Source organism: Cryptomeria japonica, chromosome 2 (genome assembly GCF_030272615.1).
Source record: "Cryptomeria japonica chromosome 2, Sugi_1.0, whole genome shotgun sequence".
NCBI classification, from domain to species: Eukaryota; Viridiplantae; Streptophyta; class Pinopsida; order Cupressales; family Cupressaceae; genus Cryptomeria; species Cryptomeria japonica.
Window position 1 is genome coordinate 154,960,037 of NC_081406.1, and position 21,177 is coordinate 154,981,213.

Consider the following 21,177-nt stretch of genomic DNA (forward strand, 5'->3'; position numbering starts at 1 on the left):
GTTAAGATCCTAATTCCTAATTCATTGTCTTCATTACCGGTAAGGCCTTTTCGGTAGACCAAAATGACTTAGATGACAAAATAAACATGAAAAACATAGTTTGCCATCAATGAAAGCACAAATAGCTGATCAAAGTCATTAAGCCAATAATCTTAATCTCTTCATCACTATATCATTACCAAGAGTCCTTTACCAGCTCATCAAAATTCTCCATCAACATCAGTTATGCCAATCATGCCAAGACAATATAGTGAGTTAATCTTTTTTCCATTAGCTTACTCCATGCATCAATTTTCCAAGAAGCATAGTTATGTGGAGTTAAAAGTGGAAATTTAGGAGAACCCATAGTAACAAAATAAAATAGCACTAATAAAAGAGAGGCACAATCACACAAGACACCCCCCCCCCCCCGAAAAAAAAAAATGATGATTTGGCACTTTATACTTAATATGTGTATAATGGGCCACTTGCAAAATGAGGCAAGGTGGACTTCTGATTTCAACTTTAAAACTGTCTCAAATAGGCTATAAGAGACCCCAAAAAATACTGCAAGTGATCTAAACTGATATCCAAGAAATATACAAGTACCAAATAGGCTAAAAATGACCAAATGTTGAAAGTATAATTTCTACTCAAAATCATTGCAAGCTAATGGAATATTATGAAAGTACACAAATAATTATGCACTTTCAAAAAAAATGGCACCTGAAAAGGAGGTCGTATGAGCCTGAACGAAGCCTCTGAAGTTGCAAAATCGATGATTGCTCAATTACAGCGGTGAAAATCTGCATTTTATGGAAAATATATCAATCAAAATGGAAAACCACTCACACCACTACGAAGAGAATAAAATTCCACCCAATATCAAAAAAATTGCACTGAAAAATGATGTCATATGCCCAAGATATCACCATTTGAAGTTTGCCTATCAAACTGAAAAGCTCAATGAAAGGGGGTCAAAACTCCATTGCATGTGATGACATCACCATAGAATATTCTCTGATCTAAACATATACACGATCATAATTAAAAACTCTTCCTTTTTCAAAAATTTTGTTTGAAAAAATTTCCATCAAAATAAACTATTTAAAGTTTACAAGTGGAGGGGCCCATGTGGGGCCTCCTCACTCCACACTCTGCATGCTACACAAGTGGGAACATATGTAGGGTCTGCAAATAAATGAATTTCATTTGATTCAAAAGAATCCAATAGAACTCCACTCAACATGAGTTAATAGCTTGTCCAACATAAGCCACCAAATAATGATAAAGATCTAAGTGCCAAAATGCAGTCCACAAAGAACACTAACCGTCTGGCTAGGAAGGGGTCGATCCAATAAGGAAGTTGCACTGTCCCACAAGATCTTGGAGAAAAAAACACCATGCTGCTCCTTCTTAATGCCTAGTAATGTCAATCACAAAACACAAAAGAAAATATACACTTTGCAAAATGTTGATCAAGCCACAAAGGCCAATTTTGGAACGAAGCCAAAAAAAAATATTAATTAGATCTGCTAAACAAAAGACGATTTCTTCCATAGAGAGTTCAACAAAATGACCACTGATGAACTAGACTCACAAATCTACAAGTCGATGCTGGTGCAATTCAATGGAAAATTAAAATGATTTGGTTGAGTGAGTAGTCATGCTAATGCAAAGCACCTGCAACCGTTGGGAAAACATGTGGTCAAAAATAATGAGATCGCCTGCAATTAAAAGGATAATGCATGATCCCACAGGTCGATCCATATATGCATTGATCATGCAAGGCAATAAAGCCTCAGCAATGATAGTGTACCATCAAAATCTCACGGTCAGACACAAGCAAATTGCACAATCTACAACACAGAGAGATGCCATATACGTCTTGCAGATACAATTGCATGCAAATTAGATAAGGCTTCGGCTACCCGGAGTGCACAAAACAATAAAGAGGCTTTGACTATAATAAATTTGCTCAGAAATAATAATTTTGTTTGAATCTGGTAATATTTTCCAAACACAATTTTCCACCCAAATCTAGTAAAAGACCCAAATCTGATAAAAAATGCAGAAATAGGATATTGTCAGAAAATAAATTTTGCTAGATGTTGTTGGGGAGGGTGTTTAAAGGCCCTCCAACTAAAAAAAAATTGCTACAAAATTTTTTTTACCTGAATATAGGCAAATTTATAGTCAAAATTTATGGTAACAGCCTCCTAAACGCAACAGTGATGTCAAAATTGCCATAGGATACCCCCAAAATGAGCAGCTCCCCAAATCCGAAAATAGAATGCTCCAAAAAGACTAATCAATGAAACCCCAATGGCTCTGATACCATGTAATAATTTTTTGAAGGTAGCCAAGATCTGGAAGCACATTGAATAGCACAAAAGAGAGACAAAATATTTGATAAGAATAAAGTGTATTCTAATCAAGAGCAAAATGAGATCAACTAGATCATCAAAATTACATACAATGTAGATGAGACTTCTTATAAAGGCAAGGTTAAGAGACAAGAGAGCACACAATGATGACATGTGGTTGAATGAGATGAAAGGGTAGGTAAGGGTAGGTAGGAGAAATAAAAAATATTCCATATGAGGTGGATAACCCACCGAAGGTGGAATTATCACTCCACGATAAATGGATATGATAAAGTAATAACAATATCACACCATAAAAGGTGGAAATTCTCCTACATACACACTCCCAATGTATGTGCATCTCCCTAAGTGTCTCATATGAAAACTACAATGTTATGCATGTACCTAAGTAAACTTAAATAAAGTATAATTATATCCAATATTAATAAATAATTACACCAACACTTTCCTTTCTAGCTTACAATGTTTCAAATGATTATAAAAAACTACAAAAAATGGATCCTGGATAAAATTCCAACAATTATTTTCAACATTCCTTGATGAATATAGGTAGACTGACTTCTCCTTGTTGTGCATGCACACTACTTCTTTGAAGTGGATAAGTGAGTTGGATATGTTCTTCTTCAACTACGATCTAATGCTTAGGTGAAAGCATGAATGGGAATACTCTATTATCTTTAATCGTAGCTAGATGTTCAATAGGACATCCTCTTGAAAGAATGAATTTAGAGCTTCTCTTACTGGTCTCCTAATTGTGAACTTCTTCTTCAATCTCACTTTGTTGATTAGCATGGGTTAGCTTATGTGATTCAAGTGCAAAAATGGTATTTCCATTTGGTTATGATGTTCATAACATTCTAATTTAAGAAATGTTAACTCGACACGAAGCTTCAAGCAAAAGTATTATTTGATATTTGAGAACATATTCTCATCAAACTCCCCATTGTCTTCCTCATGCATAACATGTCCTATTTCAATTTCATGATTTCTTTCTTGAATATTAAGGACATCAAAGTTTATACCTTGACAAACAAGCTCTTATCTTTTATCTTGCTCAACTTGACTGAAACCTTCATACTTCTCAACCCTTCCATCTTTCAAAGTCAAGTTGTCCTCATTTTTCTTTTGATGAACCAAAACTACTTTAATATGATTTGCATCCTTTTGTTGTGCCAAAATTGTCATTGATGTTAATATAGGTATATTTCCTTCATTTTCATCAACAAAACAAGGAAGCTCAATAAATAAATGAATCACTCTCTCGTCCTTCTCATCACTTATTTCTTGTTCATTGTCCTATTGTCCTAACTGGTTTTGCTCAAAATTTATTTGCAACAAGTCTGATTTTTCATTTTGATCTGAATGCACAAGTATATTTAAATAAAATGACTCCTCTCATACTTGAGTTTGCTCATTGGTTTTCTCATTAGACCAATTCTTTTAGTGATCAATAGGCCCCTCTTGTTAAAGATCAATGATGTTGAGACAAGTTGTTGATTTTCATTAAAGACTATGGGCTCTTCAAAGGGTTGTCCTTGAGAATTCATGGTCTAAGCTTCTCCAAGCATAGGTTTTTGAAATGGGGGAGGCCTCCTAAAACATGGAATCTTAGATTTAGGAGACTTAGGAGACTCGCCTTGTATGAAGCTTGGTATTTTGAACTTAGGAACCTCTTCTTCAAAAAATGGAATTGGAAAGTAAAGTGTTGATTGGGATTCTATCTTTTGGGTAAGAAAAAACTTTCTCTACTCAAGCTCATTTTCTCTTCTTTTAAAGCCACCTCCCTTGCAAGATCTTCCTCATATTTCCTCCTTTTAGCCACCAACTCTTTCTCATTAAGATGGGCTTGATAAGCCAACTCTTCTTGCTATGTATTTTACTCATGTTCTTTCTTGATTTTATTCAACTTCTTTATGAAATCAAGCAATACCTTTTTGATGTTTGGAATCTCCATTTTTTCATCATTTTAAAGTTGGTTAGGAAGGCAATACTACTTATCTGGAACAAAATGGGCTTTGTAAGATTGGTTGCAAGCATGGGTAGGTTTTCAAGAAGGTTAAGCAGTGGTCGGTGTGTGATAAGCATATTGGAAATGTTGGTTACTCATTGCAACAAGGGTAGTTGGGTAAAAACCAGCTAAATGTGCAGTTTGATATGAATGGGAAGAAAGTGTATGAGTAGTAGTTTTGTAAAATGGAGATGGAAATACATGAATTTCATGAAACTTTGACATCCATATTCATTTAAAGCTCTAGAAAAATAGAATAAACTAGATTTGCTTTGAAACATACTAGCACTTTGGACTATTGAAACTAGTAACTTTGAACTCAAAGTCACCAAGTCTGTGAAGGTCTTATTTCCAAAGGCAAATATTACTAGTATACACACCAATATCAATAATGTATGGAAAAGCCTTGGAATTAAATAATCCAAACTATCCCATCGAGTGTGTCAAAAACTATTGTCACAAAACTGTGCACCCTTGTCAAGCTATCAACTCAACAACCTTGTGGAAACAACCTTGAAGTGTGGGATCTTGCTCAATAGAGTTGAATCTCAATAGAAGGTCGACTTCCTTTCTAATCTAGGTGTAGTGTTAGACCAACCTAACACCTAAAGGATCCTATTCCAACATAATCTAGCAATTTTCACAGAGAAGGGAGAAAGAGATGCAAACAATAAGAGGAGAAGTGATGCACCAAGATAAGAACTTGTTTCTATCTGCCTATGATTGCACAAAGCATAAATGAAAAACAACCAAACATACATAGATCTATATCTTTATCATTCTCTTAGGAACATATATGAAGGTTAGGGCTTATGAGATGTTTTTGAAGGAACAAGAGGCGTTCACAAAATAACATTAATAAGCATATTTAACACAATATGCAACTTAGAATCTAAGGAAAAATTATATTCAATTAAGAGGTATGAAAGTCTAAAGTGGAAAATTGGAGGCTTGGCCAACTCTCCACTTTGAAAGGTTGAAATTCGCTAAGCTCAATTTTCACTTGGGGGAGACTATACATTAAAAAGAGGGGGGTGAATCTACTAGATCCAATACCATAGAATGCAAGGATTTAATACTAAGTAGAGTGGTTGTGATTGGAATGCAATTGACCCTCTTTTGTAAGTTGATTGATTGAATTAAGACAAAGTGCTTAAAATGAAGACAAAGTATGCAAAAACAATGAGCTACAGGTTCAAGATTCAGTCATGCACCTGTATCTAAGAAGTTTGACATGATTTGGAGCTGCTCTGCGAAATTAGGCAAAAGTTGTAGGGATAGTGTGTCCAGACAAGGGCTCCCTCAACTTGGTCCTCTGAATTTTCTGTGTGTCAAAAAGGGTTTTTCCGTCTCTACGAATAAAGCTTAATTCTAGAAGTACAGTTGTGCACATGTTTCTTGCACACAGAAAGAAAGGAAAATGTGTTGGGAATATAGGTTTGCCTTAAGGTCAAACCCCGGTTTTGGAATCAACCATGCGGTTGAAATAATGTAAATGAAGTGACTGGAAGTAGAAATCCTTCTCTTTGAGGGGATGTTGAATTGCTTGAAAATGAAATGCTTATACCTCCTTGTGAAGTTTTGCTTGCCTCCACATGGAATTATGATTTTATGAAGTAGAATGATGATCTCCTCTTCAATGCTCGAAATCTTGACTCTATTGTTTCTCCAAAGCTTGAAGGAAGATTGAAAATGCTCAATTTATCTTGAATGCTTGAATGCTTGATCTCTTGAATGCTTGAATGCTTGATGTAATTTCCTGATCTTGTGAATGTTATCAAATGAGAGGGGAAATCCCTCTTATATACTTGCTAGTGGAATTAATTGACTGATTTTTTTACTTGGGCCGACAAAGGGGGTATTTTACTACTCCATTTTGAGATAGGCCAAAGGGAGGGACCCCAAGATAGGTCCACTTTAGGGGATCCCAGGGTGCCATGCCCTGGTCCCAATGGATCCTAAGGCACCATGCCCTAGTTCTGCCCTATTTTGGGGCAGGATCAAGGTGTCTTTTGAGTGTACAGCTGAGCAAAATGCAAATTTTGACTTGTATGAGCATATTTAGGTCTCCGATCAGGCTGAGGGGCGCAAACACCACAGCGAAGACCCAAATGCAGTCGAAAATTGCAAGGGTGAAATTTTAGGATGTTACATTTCACCCCCACTTTAGTGGGAGTATGAACCTACGCAAATACTGCCAGAAAAGTACAACGAATTCAAATTGAAAAAATTTCACCACATCAAGGAGGCAAGATTCACCAAGCCCCCAGTGGACTTTAGGATCTTACGACTTCAATGATAAGGTAAAAGGGAAGATCATGAGAGAGAAAGAGAGAACCATGACTAAAACTAGTAAGGTTCTCTTACTATGAGTCATGAAAAGAATACCAAAAATTACAAAGCAAATACAAAGTTCACTAAGTAACTTAAAGTATCAAAAGAGAGAATCATGAATGGAGTGTATGCCCCCACGTTAAAGCGATTGTGTACGCCTTATTGGGAGCAATTTATTTAAGGTTTGATACACCAAAAGAAGACAAGCACGTTATCGCAATAATTTAGCCCCCAAGAGAGGATAAATCAAAGGATAATGAACACAAAATACAAAGCACGAGGTGGTTTCACCTAACTTTGGAGTCAGTATGATTTTTATAATAACTCATGTATATGTATATGCAAATAATCATCCTCATCTCCCCAAAGAGAGGAAACCACCATGGAAGAAGGGAACATGTGTGTCTTTTGAGTCAACATGGAAGAGACCAAGAGAGATCTCAACGCTTTGCATCATCCTTAAGTAGACAACACTAGGGACAACAAATAGAAGAATAAGGAGAACAAATAGAAGAATGTCACAAATAAGCAAGAGAAGAGAGGGAGAGAGAATCTACAATGCTAATGAAGTTGATCAAGCACATCGTCCTCCCCCTAATCTTGTTGATCATTGTTTCGGTAAGGTGGACAATATGCAAGAGGAGACACATCAAGCATAGTAGATGGAGCTATCGCAAGTTCCAAACAAGGACCATGCTCTAATGATGAGTCACTTTGTTCATTACTAGGAGCTAGGATTAATGTTTTGGAAAATTTTGCAGATAAGTCATTGTCAACATCAACATATTCATATTCATCATCAAAAATATTAGGAATCATGTCAACTGTTGGTGTTTTAGGAGAAGAAATGGTTTGGGAAGCAACTTCAAAATTTCGTCTAGTTTTGGCTGAAGGCTGAGAAGGGTTATGCTCATTAAGTATAGGCTTTGCCTTTTCTTTTAGGGAAGGATGAATGGGTTGAGGTATTTTAGGTTGGACAATGGGAGAGGTTGGTCGCTTCTCTCTATAAGATGAAGGAGGAGGAACTACACCATATAAAGGAGGAATGGGAGGTGTAGGAAGGAGACCAGGTCCATCATGAGGAGGAGGGGTAAGTCTAACCTTAGGAGGAATAGTTTGTTGTTCGAGAGGATGATTTTTTATACCTTTGGGAGGAAGAGTGGACTCATCCATAGGAGGAGTAGACTTTTATTTAGGGAGAATTATCTCTTTTCTTAGGAGAAAGGATACACTTCCCTTTATGAGAAGGAATAGATGCTCCCTTGGGAAGAAGATTATTTCTTTCCTTGGGAGGAAGAATAATCTTATCCTCAAGAAGGGGTATATGATCATCTTGAGAAAAGAACAGTGGACCTATGATATTTTTATTTGAGGTTGTTTCTTTTTTGTTTTAGCGCAAGAAGAATGCTAAGTGTTAGATTTCTAGGCTTACTTAATGATAAAATCATTCATTTTTCTAGTTTTGATATGATCTAAAGAGAGAGTCACTTCTAGGTTGAAGAGGCTTGAATTGTTCAAACCAAAAGTAATCAAGACAAACATCTCCATGCCTCAGTGTACATTGAAATATGTTATGATTAAAAATTATGATTTCACCATTATAAGGAAATTTCAAACACTTCTGAACAGTAGAAGCGATCACTTTCATGGAAGAGAGCCAAGGATGTCCTAACTTCACACGAAATTGATTGGATGTAGGAATAATAGAAATTGCACATCTAATAATTCAGTGCCAACATCAATAGGAAGTGTTATAGAACCTATAGCAGAACAAGAGAAGTCATCAAAAACTTTAACTATCACATCAATGTCATCATATATCACTTGATGCAATTGCAAAGTAAAAAGAAATTCTTCAGTTATCACAATAACCATGCAAGCAAGATCAATAAGCACTCCTCTAGAAGGTATACCTTTGACTTTTTCACTTCTATATAATGGACCATCGGGTACCTTAATAGTCTCACTAGGATCAAATGTTATGCACAAGTCCTCAAGAGGTTCTTGTTGATCTACAAGGTTCACCATATTATTAGTTTCAAGGCCAACATCATTGGGAGAGAAAGTAAGATGATTAATCTCAATCACGTTAGTGGAATGGGATGGTAAAGGATCAGTGAAAATTTGAAGGTTCTGATTAAGAGGAGCTACGGATTTGTTTCCTTTATCGTTCACACCTGCCACCAATATAGTATTGTTATCAATCAATTCTTGAATCTTACTTGTCAATGAAAAACATTTCTCAATATCATGACCAGGGTGACAATGATATTGACAAAATGATTTAGCATCAAAGTAAGGTGAAGTTGTCTTAGATGGATCAATTGGTTTGATTTGGAGAAGTTTTAACACATTCCTTTGTATTAACTGAGACATAATGCTATGCAAAGATTCATTCAAAGGAGTAAACTCTTTTTCTCTTTTAAAGAATTCAGACAAAGGAGGCACACCTATAGCACCTATGAGTTGACTGTTGCTGATGTCATCATTGAATTTGATGAATCCTTTGTTTGGTTTGAACTTCACAAATGGTTGTTGAGCACTATTACCCTTATCACTCAAATCCATGGAAGGAGATGATTGTTCCAATTGACTCACAGTCAGTTGATAATTGTGAAGTACTACCCACAAATGCAGAAAGGAAGTAAACTCAGTTAAGATAAGTTTATCCCTAATATCTTTTTGTAAATTAGCAATAAAAATCTTTTGAATATCGTGATCAGGCACAGGAAAAGAAATCTAAGAATATAAATGCTTATATCTATCAATAAAATCAATCAATTTTTCTTTCACTCCTTGTTTACAATGCATCAAATCAGTCAAAGTAACTTTTGGACCAATGTTATTGTGAAATTGTTGAATAAAAGCATTAACCATTTGTTGAAAAAAAGTAATAGAATAAGGAGGAAAAGAACAATACCATTGTAAATCTATATCCCTTAGTGTTCTAGTAAACAATTTTGCTAATAACCTTTGATCATGAGCAAAGTCACTACACAAAGTTTGGAATATTTTAGCATGAGTTAAAGGATCACCTTTTCCATTATAAAGCTCCTATTGAGGGACTTCTACATGTTTAGGGGGGATGGCTCTAACAATTTCATTGGACAATGAGCTCGCTACATCAAATGTCGGCACATTATACTTGGATTGGTTCATAGAAGTTATTTGTTGTTGTAAGGAAGACATCATTTGGGATAGACTATTGAGTGTAGCTTCGGTAGAAGGATTGAAATTAGACATGTTGGATTGAGAAGGTGGAGTTATATTGTTGAATGAAGGAAGAGATTGAGAATAAGGAGGTGGGACACTATGATAAGTAGGTAATGGAGAATATTGGGTAACACATGGAAGACTCATAGGAGGAATGAAGGAATTGTGATTGAAGGAGTTTCCCCCTTGATTAACATTTATAGGTGTTGAATGTGATTGGGTAACGAGTGAAACACTTGTGGTAGGAGAAATGAAAGAAGAGGTATTGCCCCCATGACTAACACTTGAAGGTATAACATTTTGTGTAGAGGTAGCCATGATGTTTGATGTGAAGGTAGGAACACTAGTCATAGGAGTTGTCAAAGGAATGGAATGATTAACTTGACTAGGAGGTTGTGTATAACCTAGGTTTTCAGCACACTTCTTCATAGCTATGATATTAGAATCAACAATATAAGTGATACCACACAAGATAACTACACCATGTTTATCACTTTGAATCATTCTTTTTAATCCTTCAATCAATGGGAGAGCTTCACTTTCTGAGTATTCTTGACTCATCCATTGTTGAAGATTGTCAAATTGATTGTCCAGCTTTCCCAATTGGTCAACGGATACTCTAGTTAGTGATTCCTCATTATGAAAATTATCAAGAGGATAAATGAGAATATGTGTACGATTAGAAGAACCACCAATATCCTCATTGAAAAAGCTAACCAAATTAGGCTCAATTTCCTCAATAATTAAACCTTGGGCAGCCTTAATTCTACAACTTCTTCTAATAGGGATACTATACGTAGGACTAATAGTACTAAAACTCATGCACTAGGGAAAAGAAATTGGAAAGAATAATGAAATCTCCTAGGAATTTGAAATTTAAAATTAGGGCTTTGTTAAACTAACCTCTTAAATTAAATTTGAAATTATCCCCTAGAAGATAAAAATTGGAATTTAAAATTAGGGTTGAAAATGACCTCTTAATTTTAAAAGTTTGAAAGGAAGGAAAATCAAAATTAAAATTAAGATTGTCCAAATCTAACCTCTTAATTAAAATTTTGAAAATTTGAAATGTTGAAATATTGAAGAAATCAATTTAATTTTAAAAATTAGGGTATATGTAGTTAACAACTTAATTTTAAAATTTAAATTTAAAATGGAAATGTTGAGATTTAGATTTGTTTTCGACCTTAGGGTGACCTCAAATCAATAAAATTTCACAAAACTCTGAAATTGTGTAGTAAAATACAGTCAAAACAGGGTCCCGAAATTTGAGTAGAAAAAGTCAGGACTAGGGTGGTAGCAGCACGGTCCGAACACACGGTTCGACCAACTTTTTACCAAATTTTTGGGGAAGCAAGATATTGTGATTTTAATGTGAATTCAAGAAGGATATGGGAATTGGAGATGTCTAGATATGCAAAAATAAGCCTTGAAGGTCGAAATAGGACACACTTAGGATGAATGATAAAATGATAAATTGAAAGAAAAATAAAAAGGGCACACTTAAGGGTCGACTTTTAAGATTTTTAGACGGCCAACAAGAGATTTTAGATTTAATTGAATCAATTAAATGCTTAAAGGAAAATTTGAAATTGCACAAGATTAATTTAATCTTAAAAATTAAGGTTTGTTGCATAAACCGCTTAATTTTAAAAAAAATTAATTTGAGAACTTGAATGTTGCAAACAGGGGAAATGAAATTTGAATTTTATACAAAGACCCAAATCTGAAAATTAATTCATGATCTACACAATCCACAAGGTCAATTTTAAAATTACAAATTAGGGTTTTGTGATTTAACCACTTAATTATTAAAAAAATTGAAAATTGAAAGTGTAAATGAAAGCTTGAATTGCAAAATTGAAAAGCTATTAGATCTGAAACAATCAATCCAATTTAGACGAATGACAAGCTCAATTTTGAATCTAAAAATTAGGGTTTTTGTGAATTCAACCTCTAAATTTTTAAAAATTGCAAGGAAATTAAACTAGTAATTAAAAATTTGAATTTTAAATTGCATACACTCAGATTTGAAAACAAAAATCAAAATTAAAGGTGTAAGGAGTCAGGTTCACCAAAATATAAAGTGAAAAATTGGAGGTTCGACCAACTCTCCACTTGGAAAGGTGGGAATTTTCTAAACTCAATTTTCACTTAGGGGAGACTTTACATTCAAAAGAGGGGGATGAATCTACTAGATCCAATCCCAAAGGATGCAAGGATTGAATACTAAGTAGATTGGTTGTGATTGGAATGCAATTGACCCTTTTTTGTAAGTTGATCTATTGAATTAAGACAAAGTGCTGAAAATGAAGACAAAGTATGCGAAAATAGTGAGCTACACATTTGAGATTCAGTCATGCACCTGGATCTAAGAATTTTGACATGATTCGGAGCTGCTCTGCAAAATCAGGCAAAAGTTGCAGGGACCGTGTGTTCCGACAGGGGTGCCCTCCACTTGGTCCTCCGAACTTTTCACGCGTCAAAAAGGGTTCTGTCGTCTCTGCGAATAAAGCTTAATTCCAGAAGTACAGCTATGCACTTGTTTCCTGGACACAGAAAGAAAGGAAAATGTGTTGGGAATAGGGGTTTGCCTTCAAGTCAAACCCCGGTTTTAGAATTAACCAAGTGGTTGAAATAATGTAAATGAAATGACTGAAAGTAGAAATCCTCCTCTTTGAGGGGATGTTGAATTGCTTGAAAATGAAATGTTTATACCTCCTTGTGAATTTTGCTTGCCTCCACATGGAATTATGATTTCATGAAGTAGAATGATGATCTCCTCTTCAATGCTTGAAATCTTGACTCTTTTGATGCTCCAAAGCTTGAAGGAAAACTAAAAATGCTCAATTTCTCTTGAATGCTTGAACGCTTACTGTAATTTATTGATCTTGTGTGTGTTATCAAATGAGAGGGGAAATCCCTCTTATATACTTTCCAGAGGAATTAATTGACGGATTTTTCAACTTGGGTTGATGTAGGGGGGATTTTCCCGCTCCATTTTGAGATAGGCCAAAGGGAGGGACCGCAAGATAGGTCCCCTTTAGGGGATCCCAAGGTGCCACGCCCTAGTCCCAGTGGATCCTAAGGCGCCATGCCCTAGTCCTACCCTATTTTGGGGTAGGATCAAGGTGGCTTTTGAGTGCACAATTGAGCAAAATGCAAATTTTGACTTGTATGAGAATATTTAGGTCTCTAATTAGGCCGAGGGGTGCAAACACTAAGGCGAAGACCCAAATGCTTGAAAATTGCAAGGGTTGCAATTTTAGGACGTTACAGAAAGAATGCACATAATGTTTGAATCAGAGAAGAGGTAAAAAACAATTTTATTAGTGCAAAGGCAAGACTATATTTACAGTTGCAAAATATGAGTCTTTGTAAGAGAAAAGAAAAGATAACCCTTAAAATATGTTACAAACTTGACTTATGGACCAAGCATAACTGAGGTGATAAATATGGGTTTGAAACCCTAACCCAACTAGGGTTTGCCACATTAATAATTAGAAAATAGAATAAGATCAAATATTAGATCCTAGCTGTAAAGCAAAAAAATCGAACCCTAGTTGTTCTCCCCTTCCCAACTCCAAGGAGAGAGAAGGGAGGTCACTAGGGTTGATGGTTTTCACTTAGGAGGGACTTTACATTCAAAAGAGGGGTTGAAACCCACAAGATCCAATCCCACGTAATCAAGATTGGATTCTAAATGAGTTTCAAGGGTTAAGACATCAAGGATACCCTCTTTTGTAAAGAAATGTAAATAGAATGATTGAACTAGGAATGCATGTAAAGTAGGAAAGATTCGTTTATAAACAGAGATAGGGATATGGGATGAAGCTGTGGACCTGGACTTAGCAGTAAAATGTCGAGACGGTGTTGTTCTGCAAATTTGAGCAAAAGTTGACGGGACGATGGCACCCGGCGTGCACACGGTCCTCCGAAAAATCCGCGAAACGAAGGGGGATCTGTTCATCTCTGCAGAAGGATTCCAGATCTTCAATTACAGCCGTGTACCTGCAACCTACACATAGAAAAGAGAGGATGATTGGGGGGTTATGGATGAGGGGTTTGCCTTTAGGTCAAACCCCAGTTTTGGAATTAACCAAGAAATGAGAATGTTGTAAATGTAAATGTTTGTAATGTAAACAAGTACTAATACCTTGTTGTAAGAATGTTTGTATTCTTACATGCGAAGGTGTAATGTATGTTGTATGTTGTATGTTGTAGGTGATCTCCTCTTCAATGGTTGAATCCTTGTCTTGAATGCAACACTTAGCCTTGAATGGAGACTTAGAATGCTCAATTGCTTGAAGGAATGCTTGAATCATTGAATGCTTGAATGTTTGAATATCGCTTCCGCATCTTGTTCTTGCTTATTTTCTTCCTTCCTCCCTTTCTAGGAGAGGAAAAGTAGTTTATATACTTGTCAATTAGGGTTGATAGACTGATTTTTCCGACCTTAGGCCGACCTAGAAACAATATTTTCCAATTTGCAAACTTCAAGACCCAATGCCCAAAAGGAGACCGGGCCCAAAATAGGGCCAGGGACCAGGGCGCTGGGCGCCATGGTCCCACCTCCCGGGACAGCAGGGTGCAAGGAGGGATCAGGCCAAGGTGCAGAAAATGCAGTTTTTGGTGTTGTAAATAGGTTTCGGGGTCTCCATTCAGGTTCAACGTTGCGTCGCCATCGTGGAGACCCAAATGCAGTCGAAATTGCAAGTGTCGCAATTTTAGGACGCTACACTAGCGTGCTAATCTTATTTTCTACAATGAATTATGGGCTTAATGAATGCCCCTATAATAAAGAAGAATGAGAGCCCATGCAAGCCTGAATGGATCTAAGCTCTAATATGATGTACATTTGTCAAAGAATGAGCCATTTGTAGCCATAAAGCAGCATGGAACATCTGACATTGCTTCTACAAGATAATAGGATTAATAATGGTGTCATTCAAATGGTGGATCCAATGAGAAAGACATTGGGGGAGGTAGCTAAGAATTAAATTATTTCCTCTGCATAGAGTCTAGTTAGTATCTATTGTGATTTGAATGCATGTCGTCAAAGTTTAAATGCTAGTTGTTGATCTTAGAGATGGCATGTGAATGGATGATAGAGATGGACCAAGAATCCAACATAAAGCAATTTTTAAACATAATCATCAATCACATAGATTAATGACACCCACTGTCCCATGAAGTGAATCGAACCCCACCAAACAAGCTCATGGGGGTGTGGGGGCCAAGCAAACAAGGCAAGTAGTCAAGACTTGTTGACTTCCTGTGACCCTACAACTACAAACATACTATTAGAGAAACTACCACGCGGGCGGGGGGCAAAGGACTTAATCATCGTCCACAAGCCCGCAACTGCCAACCATAGGAGGAAACAGTCATTGTGAGGGTGCAAGGCACTTGAACATGAAGTGCAAGGTATTATGTCATGGGTACATAAGAGTTTATTTGCCCACCCATGAGGGCTGAAACATGAAGAGAAAATCTCTCACAAGGTCATGGAGTAAAGGACTTAGGAAAAAATATATTGTTGGTTAAAGGGATGAAGTGCTAGGAAAGGGGGATAGTCAAATTGATGGTGAGAAACATTAAAGTGATGAATTGTGTGGCTAGTAACTAGCAGAGCAGGTCAACACAAAAATAGAACACTTGAAAATAAGGCAAGAGGTTTTGATTTTAAGGCTTTATTAGCTCAGTCTTGGCCTTTTGCGGGGTCTTTCACCAATTGAGGTTGTCTCTGATAAATTATTAGTGATAGGTGCACATGGCATTAAATGTCAATAGGAACTTTTGAGGAGATAAGACACAAAAATAAAAAGAAAAAAAGTGTAGAGGAACATATCAAAAAACACAAATATGAACTTCATAAAAAGCGGCATTCTAAACCATCAGCAACAATGAACCCTTAGATTGTTCTTACACATCTGCAAGACACCCAAAGGCCTAGAACATTTGATAGATTCACTTCTACTACTACAATTGCTTTGCAACCCTCTCGAGCCACACAAACTTCTATCAAAAAAGAGCTACATCTGAAACTCTGGAGTAGATGAAAACTACAGAGAAAGAACATGCAAGTGATGAATAATGATGAACAGTAAATACCCAATAGATACTGAGAGGGGGGGTGAATCAATATAGACAAAAACTTCTTTAACAACTTAAATGGCAAAGACTACACTAACTGGTAAACAACATCACTAATCTAAATCAAGGTAATACCGGTAAAACACACTAACTATAAAAGTCATAAACCGGTAACACTTAGATCTTCACAAAACCTAATATATCATTTCCACTTCACCCATATGCTTAAACAAGTAATACATCAGAAATATAATGACCACTGGATCAGCTTGCATTACCGCTTAACAGAAAACGCTAAAACATCACATGAAAAAAGCATCACACATGACACACTTATTTTTCATGTGGAAACCCAACTAGGAAAAACCACGGTGGGCATGAATACCCACAAGTTGTTATTGAAGTCTTCTAAAGTTCATTGTGTTAGGAGCCTAGTCCGGTTAAAGACTTTACAACAGGTTGTGCTAGGAACCGATCCTGCTAGGGATCACTCGATTAAGGGATGGCTAAATACCAAGTTAGAGGTTAAAACCCTATTAAAGGTTACCTTGTAAGAGGATTTGAAAAACTCAATGATTTTGAGTCACCCTGTTAAGGTATTTACAAAAAGCCTGTTAAAGTTACCCGGTAAAGGGATTTCCCAACTGCTAAAATGGTTAGAAGTCAACAGGTAATACACTAATCTGATAACAACACTTAATGCCAAGGCAGATCCACTTCAGTTCCTTTACATCTATAATCACACTCTGCAAATATCTACTCACTTCTTCAGTCTGGCAAGAATCACCTCACACATATATTCATTTGCCAACAACTTCAAATGAAAACCATCATCGACCTTATAGGCAACAATAAGGTTGGTGGACAAAACCTAAAACTTTTACCATCTAGGTTAACAATACAGTCGGTCCAATCCTGGTCATTTAATCACATTACATAGGGTAAAAAAATCTTGAACAAATCTCAAGACATTCTCCATCGTCTGTTCTTCATCACTTCTAGAAGCTGATAACTCATCACGTGCTCTCCACCGTTTACTAAGATTTTGCACATTCCCGAGGTAGATAGAATCAATCTTCTTCATGCAAGATCCTCAAAAAAATCCTTCACACGCACAAGGTTGACGTGGCAACATGATCTGATCTTCATTTCAATGCTAACTCATCACAGGATGTCGTCGCTCGAATCACACAGACTTGGAATGCATCAACCGGAAACCCTGAAGCTGAGACTACCAACCGGTAGTCATATCGAATGAAACCCCAATACAAACTTTGCATATACCAGTTCACACTTCAACATACCGGTTCACTTCATACTGTCATACCAGTTCACTTACCAGTTTGTTTACTTCAATATACCGGTTCATACTGATGAATACTAAGAGGGGGGGGTGAATTAGTATGCCAAAAATCTTTGTACTAAAATACTTACACTGTCTAAAGATAAACCGGTAAAGCAGTCTGACAATCAAACTGGTTACCACACATACAAACCAAAATGCGAATAAAACATTCACCCACAAAAGCAATACAACCATAACACAAGATATTTGACATGGAAACCCAACTGGGAAAAACCACGGTGAGATAGAACTCACAAGTCACTATCTACAGAATAGAAACCAGACCGGTTAAGGTCAGACTGGTTAAGGTTAGAACAGTTAAGGTCTTACAATGTTCTTCACTAGAACAGATCCTGTTAGGAATCTCAATCTCTGTTAGGAGATAAGTCTGATTAAAGACTACCTTATTAGAGGATTTTAGATTCACATGTGTAAACCACCTTGTTAGAGGATTTTACAAAGGCTTTGAGGCCTACCCGGTTAAGGGCCACAGACTTGTCAAAGATGTGAGTAATCAACAAGTGTTTGATCTATCTAATAGCACAAACTGCTTGGTTAGATCCAGTATTGCTCACAGCTAATGCATTCCAGCATTACTTCAGTCTTCTCTATCTCTCTTAGTTATAACTCGATCTTCTCATATAAGATCTCTCTTCCAACAACTCAACATCCACCTTAAACCCTAGCTCAACATTAACCCTTTTCGCAACTTCTTCAACAACTCAAAAACCCTAGACATGATGTCCTTTTAAAGGAATTTGATTTCATGTCGGTCCAATAGGATTACATTACAATTTCCTAGGTTCAGTGAATCTAGACATACTAAGTAACATGACACAAGAATCATCGTCAATGTGTCAGTACCGTCAAACAATCGGTGGATTGGTAACTCATCACAAAATGTCGGTTGGTAACTCATCACAGAGTATTACCGGTTTATACAAAATGTCGGTTGCTGGTTTGACAAAAATGAAGATTGGTAAGAATGTGTTGTGCTGCTTTGCTTCCTTGTACCGCTTGTGATCTGTGAACCGCTTGGGGTCGACATGCTGCTTCAAACCGGGAAACACATTCTGCAAAATCACTACTAGTCTAAAGACTAGAATACAACATACCGGTTGGAACAAATACTGGTTGAGCATGAGCTCATACATATAAAGGGGATCTCAATACAAGTGTGTGTCCATCAATGACAATCACAACATAAACATCAAAAATGCCAACAATCTCCCCCTTTGGCATTGATGGCAACACTTAGGAAAATAAAATTTTGACATCTAAGTGTTTTTATAACAAGAACTTGCCATTAACAAAATTGCTCCCCCTAAGCATATATACTATCCCTTAATCAACAAAGTGTATAGCAATTTTGCATTCAGAGCATAATCATCAAAGCATATAGCATATATCAAAATTTGAAAACAGATACTTCTCCCTCTCATATACTTCTCCCCCTAATATATCAAAATTTCAAAATTTTAAAACAATCAAAATTTTAAAACCATATACTTCTCCCCCTTTGCCAACAATGACAAAGTACCGCTGAAAAAAAAAATTGTTTCCATGTATATATAAAAAGGTTTATGACAATAATGAATAATACTTGTCAAAAACCGCTTTGTAGTCCTGCAAAAATTGTTTCATGGAAAGAGACTAGGACTCAAGTAGGGAGGTCGCCACTTCCTTCTCTGTCTGCATTTGTGATACCTATTCCTCCATGGCATCTATTGTGCTCAGTTCTTGGGTGACTGTCAAGGCATCCAGGTTCAGCTAGCATTTCTAGAGAATTTGCAGTCGTGGAAGTAATACCAGTCGAAGCTCTTGCAAATCCCTAGACCTTGTGTTGATCTCTTGCTCTATCTTGGTTGATTGGATCTGGAACCGGTGAACGGTTTGCCCATATGCTACAAAGGAGTCGTAAGGAGTCTTGAATGTGCTTAAGTAGGACTATAAGTCCATTTGAAGTTGTTGCTTCTTGGCTAGCACATCATCACAAAACAGATGAGGTTGACAGATTTTGCTGAGTAGCAAGTTCCCCTCATCCAAAGAACTCCTTATGTCCTTTTGATCCTTTAACAGTTCAGTCCTAAGCTCATTTAATTTCTTCACAAGAGCAACATTAAGAGCCTTTTGGTGCTCTTTCTTTACATTGGCCTCTGCTGCTTCTTCTAGACCCTGCACCTGATCATCCACTAAAGTACACAAAAGTTTGAGTTGTGATGAATCAGTGTCAGGAAGATTAGTACCGGGGATTAAACCGGTAAGTGTGTCTACAGCTGCCTGAATGATGTCTTGTTCCTTTTTCCAGTGAATGATCTCAAGGCGCTCTTGAGCAACCTTGATGCTCTGCATCAGTTCCGACTCACTTGCAGATTGGAGATCAATAGGACTAGAAAGATCAACTGGTGAGGGTTGACTTCTGGTTGCCTTCGGAGTCTCCACCTGAGAGTTTTTGGCCGCTTCTTGTTCCCTGGCTTCTTCAGCTTTCTTCTTTTCCGCTTCTCTTCTCTTCTCTTCTTCCTTATCTTCCTCTGCCTTTTTCTTCTCCTCTGCTCTCCTCTTCTGCTCTTCCTTTTCTTCTTCTTCCCTCTTCTTCTTCTCTGCCTCTTCCTTTTTCTTCTTCTCTTCCTCTTCCTTTTTCTTCTCTTCCTCTTCCTTCTTCTTCTTCTCCTCTTCTTTCTTCTTCTTTTCTTCCTCTTCCTTCTTTCTCTTTTCTTCTTCTTCCTTCTTCTTCTTTTCTTCCTTGTCCTCTTCTTCTTTCTTCTTCCTTTCTTCTTCTTGCTTCTTCTTCTCTTCATCTTCTCTTTTCTCCTCTTCCTCTTTTTCTTGTTTCTCATCTTCATCCTTCTTCTTTTTCTCTTCCTGTTCTTTTGTCGCTTGATGTGTGTCCATAGCTTGTTCACCACCCTGATCGGCCTGTTGCCCCTATTCAGTTCCCTCAGAAGGTATGTCCTAAGTGACATCTTCTATATCTAGGGCATCGACATCTATGGTGTCGATTGGTTCCTCCACCAGGTTTCCTTCCTCATCAAAAACCTCATCCGGTTTGGAAATAACCGGTTCCTTTTCCGCTTGGAGGTTGGCCATTCGAGCTTTGTGAGAGCTGATAGCATGGGCCATGTGTTGATGTGTATCCTTTTCTACATCATCAACTCTCCCTTCCAACAACCAGAGTCTTCTTCTCCTTGTGAAGAAGAGACCTTTATTTTGATCCAATATATCAAATAATTCTAAATTTGAGAGTTCGGGGAAGTACTGTTCAAAAAATTTCTCCCTAATCTCTTGTTCCTTTTCAATGGCAATGTGCCATTTGTTATCCAATGCTTTAAATAATGAATCCGGTTTCTGAGATTTAATCTCTGATGGTGACCGGTCATTTTTACATAAATAAAGAATGATTTCCTGCAGTACTTCATCTTTTTCTTCACTATTGAATTCATCATAAAAATCAATTAAATCATGAAGTAACTTTCTCCTAATATTCTTTATTGTTCTTTGACAATGTGTCAAAGGTTTGTAAGAGGAGATATCTATATTTACCGGTGCGGATGTTGCCAGTTCATTCTTCTTCACCTTCTTGGTCTGTCTAGCCTTCTTTGGCTGTTCATCAGACTCAGTTTCTTCGAAGTCCGATTCATTTGCCTTAGTCTTCCTCTTTTTTTCGAAGACTTTTGCCGATGTTACCTCTGCTTTCTTCTTTGCCGGTGACCGCTTGGTCACTCTTGGAGTCGCAGTGGTAGCCGGTGCCGAAGCTATAGGCACTGCCTTAGCTTTCTTAGCTGCTGATTCTTTTCCCTTCTTCACTGATGGTTCTT